Here is a 14,054-nt window from a genome sequence, read left to right on the forward strand (position 1 = left end):
CACCTGCCCCTTCTGTCCGACGGGGGCATAACCAGACCTTTCACAGTGGGGTGGGGGTGGCAAAGCTGCCTGGCCTCCTACCCGTTCTGTTTGACGGGGGCATAACCGGATCTTTTACAGTGGGGTGGGGGTGTGAGGTAAGGGACCCTGTGGAGATGCCCGTCCTGTCTGAGGGGGGCTTAATCAGAACTATCACAGTGGGGTGGGGGTGGGAAGGGTGTCTGGACACCTGCCCCTTCTGTACTATGGGGGAGACACCAGACCTTTTACAGTGGGGTGGGGGTGGCAAGGGTGTCTGGGCACCTGCCCCTTCTGTCCTACTGCGGAGAAACCAGACCTTTTACAGTGGGTTGGGGGTGGCAAGGTTGTCTGGGCACCTGCCTATTCTGTATGACAGGGGAGCAACCAGACCTTTTACAGTATGGTGGGGGTGGCAAGGGTGCCTGGGCTCCTGCCCGTTCTGTCTGACGGGGGCATAACCAGATCTTTTACAGTGGGGTGGGGGGTGGCAAGGGTGCCTGGGCACCTGCCCATTCTGTCTGACGGGGGCATAACCAGACGTTTTACAGTGGGTTGGGGGTGGCAAGGTTGTCTGGGCACCTGCCCCTTCTGTCCGACGGGGGAGTAACCAGACCTTTCACAGTGGGGTGGGGGTGGCTAAGTTGCCTGGGCACATGCCTTTTCCGTCTGAGGGGGGCATAACCAGACCTTTTACAGTGGCGTGGGGGTGGCAAGGGTGCCTGGGCACCTGCCCCTTCTGTCCGAAGAGGGCATAACCATATATTTTACAGTGGGGTGGGGGTGGCAAGGGATCCTGGGCACCTGCCCGTCGTCTGACGGGGGCATAACCAGACCTTTCACAGTGGGGTGGGGGTGGCAAGGTTGTCTGGGCACCTGTCTATTCTGTATGACGGGGGAGCAACCAGACCTTTTTCAGTGGGGAGGGGGGTGGCAAGGTTGCCTGGGCACCTGCCCTTTTTGTCCGACGGGGGAGAACCAGACCTTTTTCAATGGGGTGGGGGTGGCAAGGGTGCCTGTGCACCTGCCTCTTCTGTCCTATGGAGGAGTAACCAGACCTTTTACAGTGGGGTGGGGGTGGCAAGGGTGCCTGGGCACCTGCCCTTTTTGTCCGACGGGGGAGAACCAGACCTTTTTCAATGGGGTGGGGGTGGCAAGGGTGCCTGTGCACCTGCCTCTTCTGTCCTATGGAGGAGTAACCAGACCTTTTACAGTGGGGTGGGGGGTGGCAAGGGTGCCTGGGCACCTGCCCGTTCTGTCTGAAGGGGGCATAACCAGACCTTTTTCAGTGGGGTGGGGGTGGCAAGGGTGTCTGGGCACCTGCCCGTTCTGTCTGATGGGGGCTTAACCAGACCTTTTAGAGTGGGGTGGGGGTGGCAAGGCTGCCTGGGCTCCTGCCCGTTCTGTTTGATGGGGGCATAACCAGTTCTTTTACAGTTGGGTGGGGTGGCAAGGCTGCCTGGGCTCCTGCCCGTTCTGTCTGATGGGGGCATAACCAGTTCTTTTACAGTTGGGTGGGGTGGCAAGGGTGTCTGGGCACCTGCCCGTTCTGTCTGATGGGGGCTTAACCAGACCTTTTAGAGTGGGGTGGGGGTGGCAAGTCTGCCTTGGCATCTGCCCCTTCTATCCTACGCGGGAGAAATCAGTCCTTTTACAGTGAGGTGGGGGTGGCAAGGGACCCTGGGCACCGGCCTATTCTGTTCGACGAGGGAGCAACAAGACCTTTTTCAGTGTGGTGGGGGTGGCAAGGCTGCCTGGGCACCTGTCCGTTATGTCTGACGGGGGCATAACCAGACCTTTTACAGTGAGGTGGGGGTGGCAAGGCTGGCTGGGCACCTGCTCATTCTGTCCGACGGGGGAGCAACCAGACCATTTTCAGTGGGGTGGGGCTGGCAAGGGTCTCTGGGTACCTGCCCCTTCTGTCCGATGGGGGAGTAACCAGACCTTTTACAGTGTGGTGGGGGGTGGGTAAGAGACCCTGGGCACCTGCCCCTTCTGTCCTACGGGGGAGTAACCAGGCCTTTTACAGTATGGTGGGGGTGGCAAGGCTGCCTGGGCACCTGCCCGTTCTGTCTGATGGGGGCATTACCAGACCTTTCACAGTGGGGTGGGGGTGGCAAGGGTGTTAATTATTTAACAAATCAAATTTCTTTATTTATTTAAATATATTCATAATTTTATTTACTTTAATTCACTGAACCAGGACATAATTATATTTTCCAGTTTTTTTCAGTCTGTTATGTCTCTAGTTAAATGATTATTATACACATTGATTGACAGTCATTATGTCAGTTATGTTCAGCTGCAGTAATACAGTGAATTTAACTTAATCCAGCAGACTGTGGTTTCATTATGTTACTCAGTTATGCTTTGGGTGACGCTGAAGCAGGACATTAATAGGACAGAACAGAAAGCCTATATTGTCATTGTACAGGGAGGGAATACAGTAAATGGACATAAATATATAATATATAAAATGTACATATACAAGAGAAGGGGATAGCCCCCCCCAATCAGGATTACATTTAATTACATTTTAGTCAGAGAGAAAACGTATAAAAAACTATATTTTTCATGTTTATTCAGCTCACTGAACACAGTCATTTATTTTTTGTAAAACACACAGTACTGTGCAAAAGTCTTAGTCAGTCCAAAGAAATGTTTAAAGCTGTTTATCTGGGTAGCAAGTGTATTTTGGCTTAGAACAAAAAACACAATTTAACATTAGAACGTGTGCAAATTAAGAGTAACACAATAAAAACTAGTAATAATTTCTTCTGTTTCCTAAAAAGTTACTGATATCTAGTTGGATGGCTAGATGAACACCGCTTCAGTTCCCAAACTTCTCCTCAGGGGCACCTCAGCCGTTCCATGATTTTGTTAAATTTCACCATTATTGGAAAATTAAATATATTAAATAATTAATATATTTCAATTAAATAATTAAACATATTGGTTAAAAAGTCAGTGAGAGATTGACTAGCTGTATGAGGTGTGTTAGTGGTCAAGTCAAAAAATACATGGCTGCACTGGACGGTCACTGCAAATACTGGGATGATTTTAGCAGAGGATCTGAAATGGCGAAGCTGACACACTTTGACAGGCATCATATCATAGTTTTACACCAACAGGAGGATAATCTAAACATCATTTTCTTTGCCTGCCTGAGACTTTTGCACAGTACTGTACATTATACTGTACATATAAAAAGGATTATAAAGGTTAAAAAGCAGAGATTTTACATTTTTGCCAGGAGAACCAGCAACACGTCACAGTGACACTGAGGAGTTAAAAACCCCAAACCCTGGATAGAGGGACTCAGTAAATGAGGAGGTGAATCTGTGCAGGGGGGTCAGTCCATCAGAGGAGACTCTGTAGAAGGACAGAGCACCAGCCCCCCAGTCCAGATACACTCCTACTCTGCGGGGGCCTGAGGGCTCTATGGGTATGAGAGTCCATTTATTATTGTGCCGGACAGAGTAACTGTCAGTATAACAGCACAGACTCCATGACTTGTCATTGTATCCAAGCCGACAGTCATAACTCTCTCCTTTCCTCCTGATCCCTTTATAAGTCACTCCTATCCGGGCTCCATCTCCATCCCACTCAGCCTCCCAGTAACAGCGGCCAGTCAGACTCTCTCTGCACAGAACTTGTTCCCACCAGTCAAATCTCTCTGGATGATCAGGATATGGCTGCTTTGCCCCCCATGTCGCCTTCCTGTTCCCCCCTGACAGAGACAGGCGGCTGTTTGCTGTGTTGGGGTCCAGCGTCAGCTGGCAGGAGTCTGTAGGCAGGAGGAAGAATTATTAATCCCATCAGGCCGCCTGTACTTTATGTTTCTGTTCGATATAAAAACAGCACAGCTTCCCCTAACGAAGCGGGAACTGAAGTTTATGAAACATAAAGTGGGCGCGCGACGGCGGCGGGAAGAGCCGCCAAAATGGGGCGCGAGCTAAACTAACAGCTTAATTAATTTAATTAAAAAATGACAAAGCTGCGACATTCATCAGACATATTCATCACAAGCATATTTACCACAAAACGGCACCAGAGATCAATACTAAAGTCAGTGTCTTTCCTTCTAACCGCTAATTCCGGCGCATCCGGCTCGAAAATGGCCATCAATAACAGAATATTTAAGTAATATTATTACACGTTTAAAGTGATATTTAATAAACATTTGGATCTGGATTCTGATATAAACGATGATTCCGGCACAGATCGTGCGCGCATCATAAAAAACAGGAAGGTTTTCATTAATTCAGAAAAATATTGCTCTGAAAAACGGGATTATTATCTCATTATTTCGGAAAAACAGAATTAATTTCCCCCAGATGAATGCAATATGCTTCCATAGAGAACCGCTTACCGCGCGCGTGACTGTAGATGCAGCGCCGCTGCCGCGAGGCGTGAGCCCCGCATCTCGCGCACGCACGCGGCCGCTCTAATCTGTTAACATGGGCGCCGAAATGAAATTTGATATTTTCCGCCGCACATCCAGTGTGTCCCGGGCGCTAATTTCTTTTAGCACCGTGGATCAGGAGAACTTTTTAATATTCACGAGTGAAGCCCTATACGATTGGCTGGCTGATTAATATTTATGAGAGGGGCACTACCTCATTGGCCAGTTAACATCGACTTGTGCTGCCTGTTTCTTCTACCTAAAGCAGGGGTGTCCAAATCCAGTCCTGGGGGGCCGGTGCCCTGTGTAGGAAAGTTCTTTCCCTGTTCCACCATAAATAATTCAGCTCAAGAGCTGTGTGGTTATTAGCACAAGGAGATGAATCAGGTGTGTTAAATGAGGGGAAACCCAAAAATGTGCAGGACTGGATTTGGGCTCCCCTGGTTTAAGGGATTCAGTGACCAATCAGTAATATTCTCTCATGAATTTTAAGGAATGTTCCAGAACCACCCTGTAAAAATGCAAATTCACATTTTGCACTTGAGGAGAGAGTTCGGTCTCACTGCCTACAGGTGCCTCCTTAGGACAATACTAACGAATCTCACACAGAAAACACATACACTCACGGCATCCGCAAAAAGAACAAATGCAAAGGATTCTTTTTTTGTGAAATTAAATATGTATAACTAATTCAGAATATATTTAATCATCCTACACTCCCACACAAACACGAAGATAATACAAGCAGCTATAAAGCATTTGCAAAAAATATTTAAAAAACCGATTAAATTAATTGATAGTGTTTTGGTGATGATTTTGATTTTTTGTTTCGCGTTTGGATGTTTGTCTAAAATGACATGAAACTCACCTAAACACAAACATGGAAATCCATCTACACACAGTGCAAAAAGCCACTCATTACAACAATTGTGTGAATACAACCATAACATACAGTAGTATTCATGGTATTATTAATAAAAACATGCAAAGACACTTACATTTCTGTAAGCCTGCTCTGGTCCTGCACTCTCCACCGTAATCCACACTACAGGAGAAGCAGAATGACATAGTACTGCTGTATCCATTTATTTATTGGTGCCTCTTCTTCACATACATGCATAAGTATCTGTAGCGTGTCAGACACACACTCTGTACTCACTTCAGCTTCTCCAGTTTACAGCTGGGATCCTCCAGTACAGCAGAGAGCAGCTTCACTCCTGAGTCTCCTGGGTGATTGTAGCTCAGGTCCAGCTCTCTCAGGTGTGAGGGGTTTGACCTCAGAGCTGAAGCCAGGGAAGAACAGCCTTCTTCTGTGACTCTACAGCCTGACAGTCTGCAGAAAGATGGAAAAAAAATCCACAATAAATAAGATCACCTGACCATTACAAGCATTACTTTTAAGCAAAAGTGACTCCTCTAATAAATATTTCAATAATCACGCAAAATTAACATCTTTTGAACATTTTATAAGAACCTATACTTCTCAGAACCAGATCCAGTTAATATAGAATCATTTAAAAAATAATCTAGACTTACCCATATTAACCAATGAAACAGCAGATGCCCTTGATGCCAGAGGTGGAGATTTCAGGTCCAGAGAGTACAAATCCAGACCAAGATTTTGTTTCAACCAACCAGATGAATATAAAGAGTCACAATCACAGAGACTCAACTGGTTTGTTGAAACAAAATCTTGGTCTGGATTTGTACTCCCTGGACCTGAAATCTCCACCTCTGCTTGATGCACCATTAACATCAGAAGAACTCCATAAGGTCCTCAACCAAATGCCTAACAACCAATCGCCAGACCGGATGGTTACCCTGCAGAAATCTATAGGCCATTACAGTGTTATTGAAACCTGATAAAGACCAAACACAGCCATCCAGTTACCGGCCATTACAGTGTTATTGAGACCTGATAAAGACCCAACACAACCCTCCAGTTACCCGCCACTCTCATTAATGAATAACTTGAAAATCATTACAAAAGCTCTCGCCACTCAGTTACAGACAGTCATTCCTACTATAATCCATCCTGATCAGACAGATTTCATCAAGACAAGACATGCCTCGGACAACATCTATAGATTATTTTATTTAGTCTAGACTGCTCAGCATACCCATACTAAAACCATGATTACATCATTAGATGCAGAAACTGCATCTGACAGTCAGTTGGACATTCCTCTTTAATACATTGCATAAATTTGGCTTTGGAGAATCGTTCACCCACTGGGTTAAAATACTGTACACCTCAGCCAAAGCTACAGTGTCACAGATGGGATGACATCACCTGCATTCACACTCCGACGGGGAAGACGGCCTGCATGCCCACTCTCTCCTTCACTGTTTGCCATCTTCATAGAAACAGTTATGGCAGCAATACGACAGAACAGTGAAATAAATGGAATTCATACTAATAACAACACAAAATTAATCTCTATGCAGATGATATCTTGCTGTTTTTATGAAACCCTCAAAATATGAAATTTTAATTTTATTAATACCTTTTCAAATCTATCAAACTACACAATAAACTGGAAAAAAACCCTTAACATTCTCACTGCCTGAAGATGCCTGGGATTCAGCCGATCAGGATGGTCCATTTCACACTGGAAATATCCGGTACTTGGGTATCTACATCTCCCACAGGCTGTCTGACTTGGTTACCCTCAACTACACCCCCTTATTCAAAACAATAGATGAGTCTCCCACTTAAATCAATAAAAATAAAATTACTCGTCCAGAATAATTTCAGAAAAATTCTTTCAAACTCATTAATGTCACATTTTTGCTGGAAAAACAAAAACACAAAATCAAACATTCCACATTACAGAAAAGTAAATCTCAAGGTGGATTACAAGCTCATTTTTCTTAATTATTACTTAGCAAATCAACTGCAAGACTTAACTAAATGGTCACACTACAGCAGTAACAGCAGCTCATGGATACAGAAGGAGCAGCTGTACTGTAAAAATCTCAGTCATGCAGACTTACTCAAAATGTCATTAAAGAAACAAAACTGTTTTAACAACACAGTGCTGCCATTTCCACAGCACTGACAGCCCAGTGGAAAGCCATTAAAATCACTAACTGTACTCTCATTCTGTCACGATCGGTCGCGGAGGTAACGGCGATCGTGTGAGGCAAACGGGCAGGAAGCAGGCGGACAGGCGGAAGTCGGGGTAAACCAGGGATTTAATCAACAAACTGGGAGCAGGAGACATGAAACGCCGACTTACATCAATGACAGACAAGGAAAACTGGGGAGACCAGGACTTAAATGCACAAGACTGATTGAAAGCAAACGGACACAGCTGGGTACGATCCGGGAAACACACGTGGGTAAGCAGGGGGCGTGGTACACAGGAGGAGCGGACGAGCCGGGCATGACACATACCCTGTAAATACACGCCAATCTGGAATAATCTGGACTTCCTACTTCACAATATCACTATTCACTATCACTCACGGGGACAGAAAGGGATTACACATCTCCACCTCCTTTTCAGTAACAGTCATTTCATGACATTCGAAGACTTAATCCATAAATACGGGTTGAGAATAAGCAATTTTTCTAATATTTACTAACTGAATCCAGCATCAAAACCAAAATGAACCTCACACATAATACACTGAATCCTCCTCAGATGAGACAACATTCTGCAACTTAAAAATAAAAAGAAACCTCTAGAATATATAATCCTTCATCTGCGACAGACACATTGATATTTGTACCAAAAATTAATTGGAATAAGGACCTTATCTTTTCCCCCAGCTCTGATTTCTGGATGGACGTCTGCAACAACATATTCACAGTGACAAATACTGGCCTTCAGTTCAGTACTAATATGTGAAAGTAATTCACATAAAACATGTGACTCAATATAAAAAGTAGTCAGTACTGATACCTGCTCACAGTGTACAAGGGGTGTCACAGATAATTATCTGCATACTCTGTGGGCCTGTATACCTGTTCACAGTGTACAATGGGTGTCACAGATAATTATCTGCATGCTCTGTGGGCCTGTATACCTGCTCACAGTGCACCATGGGTGTCACAGATAATTATCTGCATGCTCTGTTGGCCTGTATACCTGTTCACAGTGCACCATGGGTGTCACAGATAATTATCTGCATGCTCTGTGGGCCTGTATACCTGCTCACAGTGCACCTTGGGTGTCACAGATAATTATCTGCATGCTCTGTGGGCCTGTATACCTGCTCACAGTGTACAATGGGTGTCACAGATAATTATCTGCATGCTCTGTTGGCCTGTATACCTGCTCACAGTGCACCATGGGTGTCACAGATAATTATCTGCATGGTCTGTGGGCCTGTATACCTGCTCACAGTGCACCATGGGTGTCACAGATAATTATCCGCATGCTCTGTGGGCCTGTATACCTGGTCACAGTGCACCATGGGTGTCACAGATAATTATCTGCATGCTCTGTGGGCCTGTATACCTGCTCACAGTGCCCCATGGGTGTCACAGATAATTATCTGCATGCTCTGTGGGCCTGTATACCTGCTCACAGTGCACCATGGGTGTCACAGATAATTATCTGCATGCTCTGTGGGCCTGTATACCTGCTCACAGTGTACAATGGGTGTCACAGATAATTATCTGCATGCTCTGTTGGCCTGTATACCTGCTCACAGTGCACCATGGGTGTCACAGATAATTATCTGCATGCTCTGTGGGCCTGTATACCTGCTCACAGTGCACCATGGGTGTCACAGATAATTATCTGCATGCTCTGTGGGCCTGTATACCTGCTCACAGTGCACCATGGGTGTTACAGGTAATTACTGCATGTTCTCTATAGGTGAAAGATCTGGACTGCAGACAGGCCAATTCAGCACCCGGACTCTTCTCCGACGAAGCCATGTGCTTGTAATAGCTGCAGTATGTGGTTTTGCATTGTCCTGCTGAAATACACAAGGCCTTCCCTGAAACAGACGTCCTCTGGAGGGGAGCATGTGTTGCTCTAAAACCTTTATATACCTTTCAGCATTCATAGTTCCTTCCAAAACACGCAAGCTGCCCATACCGTATGCACTTATGCACCCCCATACCATCAGAGATGCTGGCTTTTGAACTGAACGCTGATAACACGCTGGAAGGTCTCCCTCCTCTTTAGCCCGGAGGACACGGCGCCCTTCATTACCAACAAGAATGTCACATTTGGACTCGTCTGACCATAGAACACTTTCCCACTTTGAAACATCCATCCATCCATCCATTTTCCAAACCGCTTATCCTACTGGGTCGTGGGCACTTTGAAACAGTCCATTTCACATGAGTCTTGGCCCACAGGACACGACGGCACTTCTGGACCATGTTCAGATATGGCTTCCTTTTTGCATGATAGAGCTTTAGCTGGCATCTGCAGATGGCACGGCGGATTGTGTTTACCGACTGTGCTTTCTGGAAGTATTCCTGGGCCCATTTAGTAATGTCATTGACACAATCATGCCGATGAGTGATGCAGAGTCGTCTGAGGGCCCGAAGACCACGGGCATCCAATACAGGTCTTCGGCCTTTGAACATTTGTAATATTATCTATGTTCTGTTGTGAATAAAATATAGGCTCATTTGATTTGAAAGTGTTTTATTTATTTCATTCAAATATAAAGAACTTTTCTAGAATTCTGGTTGTTTGTATGTTTGCTGGGGGCGGCAAGGTGGTGCAGTGGTTAGCACTGTTGCCTCACACCTCTGGGACCCGGGTTCAAGTCTCCACCTGGGTCACGTGTGTGGAGTTTGCGTGTTCTCCCCATGTCGTTGTGGGATTTTCTCCGGGTACTCCGGTTTCCCCCACAGTCCAAAAACATGCTGAGGCTAATTGGAGTAGCTAAATTGCCTGACTGGTATGTGAATGTGCCCTGCGATGGGTTGGCCCCCCATCCTGGGTTGTTCCCTACCTTTTGCCTATTGCTTCCGGGATAGGCTCCGGACCCCCAGCGACCCAGTAGGATAAGCGGTTTGGAAAATGGATGGTTGGATGTATGTTTGCAGCAAACTATTTTGTGAATAAAAGCTACCTCAACGCCCACCGCCCCCTTACTTTTTTGCTGTTATTTTTATTAATTATTATTATTACTGTTTGATTCATGTATTGTATGTTTCAATCATTACAGATATGTATGAAAGTGTGTCTGTGTATGTATGGACATTCATATATATGTATTAATATATACTGCTAAAAAATTGAAGGAACACTTTTTAATCAGAGTATAGCGTCAAGTCTATTAAACTTCTGGGATATTGATCAGGTCAGTTAAGTAGCGGAGGGGGTTGTTAATCAGTTTCAGCCGCTTTAGTGTTAATGAAATTATCAGCAGGTGAACTAGAGGGGCAACAATGAGACGACCCCCAAACCAGGAATGGTTTAACAGGTGGGGGCCACTGGCATTTTTCCCTCCTCATCTTTTCTGACAGTTTTTTCACTAGTTTTGCATTTGGCGACGGTCAGTGTCACTACTGGTAGCATGAGGCGATACCTGTACCCTACAGAGGTTGCACAGGTAGTCCAACTCCTCCAGGATGGCGCATCAATACGTGCCATTGCCAGAAGGTTTGCTGTGTCTCCCAGGACAATCTCAAGGGCATGGAGGAGATTCCAGGAGACAGGCAGTTATTCAAGGAGAGCTGAACAGGGCCATAGAAGGTCCTTAACCCATCAGCAGGACCGGTATCTGCTCCTTTGTGCAAGGAGGAAGAGGATGAACACTGCTGGAGCTCTACAAAATGACCTCCAGCAGGCCACTGGTGTGAATGTTTCTCACCAAACAATCAGAAACAGACATCATAAGGGTGCCCTGAGGACCCAATGTCCTCTAGTGGGCCCTGTGCTCACTGCCCAGCACCATGGAGCTCGATTGGCATTTGCCATAGAATACCAGAATTTGCAGATCTGCCACTGGCACCCTGTGCTTTTCACAGATGAGAGCAGGTTCACCATGAGCACATGTGACAGACGTGAAAGGGTCTGGAGAAGCCATGGAGAACGTTATGCTGCCTGCAGCATTGTTCAGCATGACCGGTTTGGTGGTGGGTCAGTGATGGTCTGGGCAGGCATATCCATGGAGGGACGCACAGTCCTCTACAGGTTAGACAACGGCACCTTGACTGTCATTAGGTATCAGGATGACATTCTTGAACCCACTGTCAGACCCTACGCTGGTGCAGTGGGTCCTGGGTTCCTCCTGGTGCACGACAATGCCCGGCCTCATGTGGCAAGAGCATGTAGGCAGTTCCTGGAGGATGAAGGAATTGATACCATTGACTGCCTCCCACGCTCGCCTGACCTAAATCCAATAGAATACTTCTGGGACATTATGTTTCGTCCATTCGATGCCACCAGGTTGCACCTCAGACTGTCCAGAAGGTCAGTGATACCCTGGTCCAGATCTGAGAGGAGATCCCCCAGGACACCATCCGTGGTCTCATTAGGACCATGCCCCGACATTGTCAGGCATGCATACAACCACGTGGGGGCCATACAAACTACTGAGTATGATACTGTTACTGTAATGAAATTTCAGCAAAATGGACTAGCCTGCTGCATCATTTTTCACTTTGATTTTCGGGGTGTCTCTGAATTCAGCCCACTGTAGGTTTTCATGGAAATTTCCATCCATCCATCCATTTTCCAAACCGCTTATCCTACTGGGTCGCGAGGGGTCCGGAGCCTATCCCGGAAGCAATGGGCACGAGGCAGGGAACAACCCAGGATGGGGGGCCAGCCCATCGCAGGGCACACTCACGCATCAGTCACTCACACATGCACACCTATGGGCAATTTAGCAACTCCAATTAGCCTCAGCATGTTTTTGGGGGGGAAACCGGAGTACCCGGAGAAAACCCCACGACGACATGGGGAGAACATGCAAACTCCACAAACATGTGACCCAGGCAGAGACTCAAACCCGGGTCCCAGAGGTGTGAGGCAACAGTGCTAACCACTGCACCACCATTCCGCCCCCATGGAAATTTTATTTCCATTAAACGATGTGGCATCCTTTCATTCCTAACACATTACCCAGTCTACTTCAGTATATATATATATATATTTTCCCCATTGATATCTGATGTGTTTTCAGTGTTCCTTTAATTTTTTTGAGCAGTGTATATGTGTGATCATTTTTTATTCACAAATTTTTTTTTGACAATTACGACTCCTATCATCCACAACCATCATATATAAATACAATCCTGTCTTTGTTTTTTTTCCTTCTTTGCATTTATCTCCTTTTCTCTTCCTCTCCCCTCTACAACTCACATTAAATACTGACTTCACTCGACCCCCAGTCCTGCCACTTCCACTAGCCCCTATTTTGGGGGAGTGGTTCTTTTCCCCTGTGCATCTGGGTGGGGCAGGTCACCTAATGCACTGGGGGTGGGGTGTCACAGACACTCTCACAGACACATACCCTGTCACAGACACTCTCACACACACGTACCCTGTCACAGACACTCTCACACACACGTACCCTGTCACAGACACTGTCACAGACACTCTCATACACATGTACCCTGCGGCAGACACTCTCACACACACGTACCCTGTCACAGACACTCTCACACACGCGTACCCTGCGACAGACACTCTCACACACACGTACCCTGTCACAGACACTCTCACACACGCGTACCCTGTCACAGACACTCTCACACACACGTACACTGTCACAGACACTCTCATACACATGTACCCTGCGGCAGACACTCTCACACACACGTACCCTGTCACAGACACTCTCACACACACGTACCCTGTCACAGACACTCACACACACGCGTACCCTGTCACAGACACTCTCACACACGCGTACCCTGCGGCAGACACTCTCACGCACGCGTACCCTGCCGCAGACACTCTCACGCACACGTACCCTGTCACAGACACTCTCACACACGCGTACCCTGTCACAGACACTCTCACACATGCGTACCCTGTCACAGACACTCTCACACACACGTACCCTGTCACAGACACTCTCACACACGCGTATCCTGTCACAGACACTCTCACACACGCGTACCCTGTCACAGACACTCTCACACACACGTACCCAGTCACAGACACTCTCACACACGCGTACTCTGCCACAGACACTCTCACACACACGTACCCTGTCACAGACACTCTCACACACGCGTACCCTGCGGCAGACACTCTCACGCACGCGTACCCTGTCACAGACACTCTCACACACACGTACCCTGTCACAGACACTCTCACACACACGTACCCAGTCACAGACACTCTCACACACGCGTACTCTGCCACAGACACTCTCACACACACGTACCCTGTCACAGACACTCTCACACACACGTACCCTGTCACAGACACTCTCACACACACGTACCCAGTCACAGACACTCTCACACACGCGTACTCTGCCACAGACACTCTCACACACACGTACCCAGTCACAGACACTCTCACACACGCGTACCCTGTCGCAGACACTCTCACACACGCGTACCCTGTCGCAGACACTCTCACACACGCGTACCCTGCCGCAGACACTCTCACACACGCGTACCCTGTCGCAGACACTCTCACACACGCGTACCCTGCCGCAGACACTCTCACACACGCGTACCCTGTCG

The sequence above is a fragment of the Brienomyrus brachyistius genome, unplaced genomic scaffold (genome assembly GCF_023856365.1).
Source record: "Brienomyrus brachyistius isolate T26 unplaced genomic scaffold, BBRACH_0.4 scaffold39, whole genome shotgun sequence".
Lineage (NCBI taxonomy): Eukaryota > Metazoa > Chordata > Actinopteri > Osteoglossiformes > Mormyridae > Brienomyrus > Brienomyrus brachyistius.